The following is a 6,053-nucleotide window of genomic DNA, read 5'->3' on the forward strand; positions in this document are numbered from 1 at the left end:
ATGATTTTCATCCTAAAAAAATTTTAAATTAAAAACACGTTTAATAGATAAAATATATTTGAAAAATAAGGCTTATCGATTACGAAGGTCTACTCAGATTAACAATAACTGGCTTAAAGATATATGTCTAGCCTCTTTGTCTTTGCTAACTTTGTTAAACTTCAACTATTTGAATAAACTGAGTCATACAAGAAATGATAATATTCTGTAATGGTACACTATAAAAGAATAAAAAAATCAGGTTTCCAATCTCTCTGTACTATGTTTATGGTTTTATAAAATTTCCAGTCTCTCGGTGTGCTGCATTGATGATTTAAAGTTTTATTTTGATACTAAAAGTTTCAATTAAAAAAAAATTGTAATTTTTAGACAGGGTTTCTCTGTGTAGGTTTGGAGCCTGTCCTGGAACTAGCTCTGTAGACCAAACTGACCTCGAACTCACAAAGATCCACCTGCCTCTGCCTCCCGAGTGCTGGGATTACAGGCATGTGCCACTACCGCCTGGCTTAAAAACTATAATTTTTAAGGCTAAAACTTAACAGGGATAAAACTGTAAAATCCTTATCTTATTAAAGCTGTTAATGTCTTGTAAACTATTAAAGATAATTAGGACATGCAAGTTAATGTTCAGTCACCTTATAAATAATAAAATTCTTGAATGTGCTCAAAACTATGCTCGTAATCATGCTAAGTACAAACGAGATTCATTTTTAGGGACAAGCTTTATTTAGCCTTCTATGTGTGTTTTCAAGGTTAAGCCTATGGCAAGTAACTAAAAACAAAGTTTATTTAAAATTAAATATACTTAATAAATTAACTGTTGGCCCTTGTACTGGCTGGTTTTGTGTGTCAACTTGATGTAAGCTAGAGTCGTTAGAGGAAGGAGCCTCAGTTGAGGAAATGCCTCTGTGGGATCAGCTGTAAGGCTCTTTCTCAATTAGTGATCAGGGGAGGAGGGCCCAGTCCCTGGTGAGTACTGCCATCCCTGGGCTGGTGGTCTTGGGTTCTATAAGAAAGCAGGCTGAGCAAGACATGGTGAGCAAGCCAGTGAGCAGCACCCCTCCATGGCCTCTGCATCAGCTCCTGCCTCCAGGTAAAGTCCTGCTTGAGTTCCTGTCCTGACTTCCTTCAGTGATGAACAGAAGTGTGGAAGTGTAAGCCAAATAAACCCTTTCCTCCCCAACTTGCAATAGAAACCATAGCTAAGATAGCCCTCAAACTCCTCAGAGTTCTGCTGAGCATGGCATTTAAGATTTTTTTTAAGTTTCCCATGATAGACAAAACTGCTAACTCCTAGAGGCAGCCCTTTTCTCCTCCAGAGAAGATGATGGGGACAGACCTACAGTAACTCTAACCACTGGGCAAAAACAGCCTCATGCCTTGCCTACTGCCAGGCCCTGCTCAAACTGTGGACAAGGTCACTGGAGAATTAACTGTCCCTCTGTGACTCCAGGTAGGCCAGTCTCTCAAGTTTTTCACACATAAAAAAGGTCTTTCAGATCTGGTACTGGAAGCTGAAGGCTAGTCTACCCTGTATGGCAACAAAAGACTTAATGTTGTCCTGTGTGACTGCCTGGGAAAGATCAAAGACCTCTGCCCTCGAGACCAGCATGGAGGAAGCCTAGGGTAACCATCTAGGTAAGTCTCTGTCATTTTAATTGATAGAGGCCATTTGGATTATACTTCATGCTCAATTTATCCTTCTCAGATCTCCGATGATATTGATGTTTAATGGTAGCAAAAACTGCTTCTCAGTGATCAACCACCTATGTCTTATGGTAAATAATTAGATAAAAATGAAATTTATAGCCAGGTGGTGGTGATCAGGTCTTTAATCCCAGCACAGGGAGGCAGAGTTTGAGGCTAGCCTGATCTACAGAGTGAGTTCCAGGACAGCTAGGGCTACACAGAGAAAACCTGTCTCAAAAAAAAAAAAAAAGAAAAGAAAAGAAAGGAAGGAAGGAAGGAAGGAAGAAAGAAAGGAAGAAAAAGGAAAAGGAAAGAAAAAAGAAAAAGAAAAAAGAAAGAAGATAAAAAGATATTTATAGGGCTGGAGAGATGGCTCAGAGGTTAAGAGCACTGCTTGCTCTTCCAAAGGTCCTGAGTTCAATTCCCAGCAACCACATGGTGACTCACAACCATCTGTAATGAGGTCTGCTGCCCTCTTCTGGCCTGCATGGATATGTGCAGTCAGAACACTGTATACATAATAAATAAATAAATAAATAAGTCTTTTTTTAAAAAGATATGTATAAAGGTTATGGGGGGTCTAGAAAAATTATTTATGATGCAATTTGTAAAGGTCTAAGGATATAAAAGTTTAAATAAATTATGAAGGTTTAAGAAAGTAATTTACAGTATATAAAGATCTGAGGATATAAAAGTGTAAGTTGTGGGGATCTGAGAAAGTGACTGAAGGTATGTAAATGCAAGTCACAAAAGTCTAAAAGAATGATTCAAGACGTATATAAAACAACTTAAAAATGTTTCAAATTTCTTTCCCTCTTGCTACACTTTCGTTATATTAAGATTTCAAAAGTTTAGAGTTTGACATTCATAGAGTTCAGATTTTCTCATAAGCTCCTTAACTTTACCTTCTGTTCCTAGTGTATATCTGTCCCAGCGGATTCTCAACCAACTAAAGATCGCAAACTGTTCCAAACACGCCAGCCTCGGAACTTGAGCGGGGGGCCTTCCAAGCTAGCAGATCGAGGACTTGCCGAGAGCTGCTGGAACCCCAGCTTCGGACCAGCACCGCAGACCTCCAAAGCTGCTCGTCCTGTTCCATCTGAGAACCAGCTGCACAAGAGATGGCATCACCCTTATCATTAACAAAAGGCTGGAATGTTAGGTCCAAAGGAAACTAGATCCCTCTATCAAAACAACCATTTCCGACCACTGTCAAAGGACAATGGTTGTCTATGGTGCTTATTAGCATACCAAAGCTCCTGCTGGCCTCCCTGCCTGCATCCTATGCAATGCATCACCCTAGCCTACAACCTATACAATCTCTCTGCTGTCCTTTGTGGATGTGGCTTCTCAAGCCTTGATCTCTGGGACTGTAGAACCCACCCACCTGGGAGTTGCTTTACTCAAATAAACCTGTCGTTACACTTTTTCAATTTGGCTTGATTTGGCTTACTGCATCAGTGGAGAAACCTATTATTGGGGGACAGAATACCTATTAAACACTATAGATACCATGAACCCTAAAATTAAATTCCCTGTCTTATTCTCCTAGAGCTAGCTGATGGGGAATACAATGACTAAAATCCTCTCATGTTACTTCTGGATGTTATCATAGGCCTTGTTTCATAAACTGGCCACACACACACACACACACACACACACACACACACACACACGTGTGTGTGTGTGTATGTATATATATATATATATTCAACACAATAAAGATATCAACCTTTAGCCCTACATAAGTGTGAATCAAGGATTTGATTCATATTATCTAGAGCCAGTGGGGAATGTGACAGCTAAAGAAACTACATTTTGGGTTGGGGCCTAGCAAGTGCAAGGCCCTGGGTTCGGTCCTCAGCTCTGGCAAAAACAAAACAAAAAAAGCCCCCCCCAAACCCTCCATTTTATGCTAGGTACCCACTAGCTGTTTGCCTCTGACTCCAGTCCCTGGAAGATAAGTTCTTAGTTACCCTGATTCGGTGATCGCCACCCAGACATGAACAGCTGTGACTACTTGTTATGATGTAACTAACTGCTTTTTTGCTTCTGTAACTTCTTACACAGATACCCAAAGATTGTTTTGTGTTGCTTTTAAGCACTTAACTTGGAAGAACAGGTTAGGTTTGGCTTGTTCATGTAGATACTGAGGCTCTTCTGGTGGTTTTCCCCTTCAAAATTTCTTCCCACAGCTGGGCGGTGATGGCGCATACTTTTAATGCCAGCACTCAGAAGGCAGAGGCAGGCAGATCTCTGAGTTCAAGGCCAGCCTGGTCTACGGAGCAAGTTCAGGACAGCCAAGGCTGCACAGAGGAACCTCTCTTGAAAAACAAAAGAGAACAACTCCCCGAGAATTCTTCCCTCAACCCCTTTCTCTTGGCCATTTCAAATTTGGTTCAGAGATTGTTCATCCTGCTAGTAGCTAATCAACAAGTCTTTTAATTATAATTGGATTGAGTCTATGGTCTTTTCCCAGAGGTCACAGTTTTGCAAACCAACCCACATCCTTCCAATGAATTCTTTTGGTATGAGTGAAAGTTAACTTCTCTTTTGAGTATCTAATTGATTCTAAAATGTCATCTGTTCTTAGAGTTCATAGTTCCTCTAAGGAGACAGGCATGGAAGAAAATATTACAATATGGTTAGGAATGCTATAATCCAATGCAATTGTGGACCACACTAGCCACAGAGAGCTCCATCAGTAAGTTCCAGTATCTTGGGAGGTATAGGAAATGAACACTGGATGGAGTGAACATGTATAAAATGCCTAGGCAGTGTTTAAAAACAATGCAAATTTAGAAGCCCACAAGGAACTTGGTATGATGGGTACATAAGATTCCAGAGGAACTGCGGCAATAGAGAGCCTGTGGTTATTAGCAGGGTGCCAGTCATTTCATGTCAAGGAGTTTCATTTTATGAAGAAAGAAGCTCTGGCAGGTATGTACATAATGCTTCAAAAAGGTTGTTGTTAGACGTATGTAAAAGGAAAGGATAGGGAAACAATCACAGGCTCATCCAAAGGGTGGGCTGTGGCCAGGCATATAGCACATGCCTCTAATCCCAGAACCTGAGAAGCAGCAACAGTTTGAAATCAGATCTGTCTATATAGCAAGTTTTAAGACAACCAGCATTACATATAGAGACCCCCATCAAAAACAAGCATACATACAAATGTTGTAAGCTTTGGAATTAGACAGACTGAGTTAAAAGGCCGGCTACTTACTCCCTGTGTGACCTCAAGTAATCTCTCTGTGACTTCATCATTCACAAAATGTGCTAGTGAGTATCTGCCTCCTAGTGGATTGTGCTGTAGACTGAGTGAGAGATCTTTGTAAAACTATAGCAGAGTAATTACATATAGTGAATATCCAATGATGTTAATGTTATGTTACGGTGATATTAGAGTTTGACTAATGGGATTACCACAACAGGTCAAGTGAGAACTGAAAGAAACATAAACCCAGGCAATAGAAGTGGGGTGCGGTGGCTCATACTTGTAATCCTAGCACTGGGGAAGTGGAGACAGGAGAATTGCTGTGAGCTCAAGGATAGCCTGGGCTACAAAGTGAGACATTAAGTGAAGACAGGCATTCTTTAAGTGTTTATAAATATAGGATGCCATATGATTTATCCCCACAAGGACAATTTTGTGAGTTTATATATATATATAAACAATGATACTAGAAGAGGCATACATTGGGAAGTATAGTCAGACTTCATTATTAGTCTCACCTGGGTTCAGCTTCTAACTGTCCTTCACCGGCACCCGCAATGCCCAGCTTATTTGGTAGCAAATATGTCTGCCCTAGCTTACTTTCTATTGCTGTGATAAATGCCATGACCAAAAGCAATTTGGGAAGAACACAGTTTATTTCAGCTTTACAGTCTGTACACTTTATAGTTTATCACCATCGGAAGCTAAGGCAGGAACAGAAGCAGAGGCTTGGTTCTGGAGAAATGCTACTTACTGGCTTGCTCTGTATGGCTCGCTCAGCCTGCTTTCTTTTTCTTTCTTTCTTTCTTTCTTTCTTTCTTTCTTTCTTTCTTTCTTTCTTTCTTTCTTCCTTCCTTCCTCCCTCCCTCCCTCCCTCCCTCCCTCCCTCTCTTTCTTCTTTTTTTTTTTTTTCGTTTTTCGAAACAGGGTTTCTCTGTGTAGCTTTGTGCCTTTTCCTGGAACTCACTTGGTAGCCCAGGGCGGCCTCGAACTCACAGAGATCCACCTGGCTCTGCCTCCCGAGTGCTGGGATTAAAGGCATGCGCCACCACTACCCGGCAGCCTGCTTTCTTATACAACCTGCTCAAGGGTGGCACCACCCACTGTGGGCTGGGCCCTCCCACACCAACCATTAATCAATAAAATG

The sequence above is a fragment of the Onychomys torridus genome, chromosome 3 (genome assembly GCF_903995425.1).
Source record: "Onychomys torridus chromosome 3, mOncTor1.1, whole genome shotgun sequence".
In the NCBI taxonomy this organism is placed as follows: Eukaryota; Metazoa; Chordata; class Mammalia; order Rodentia; family Cricetidae; genus Onychomys; species Onychomys torridus.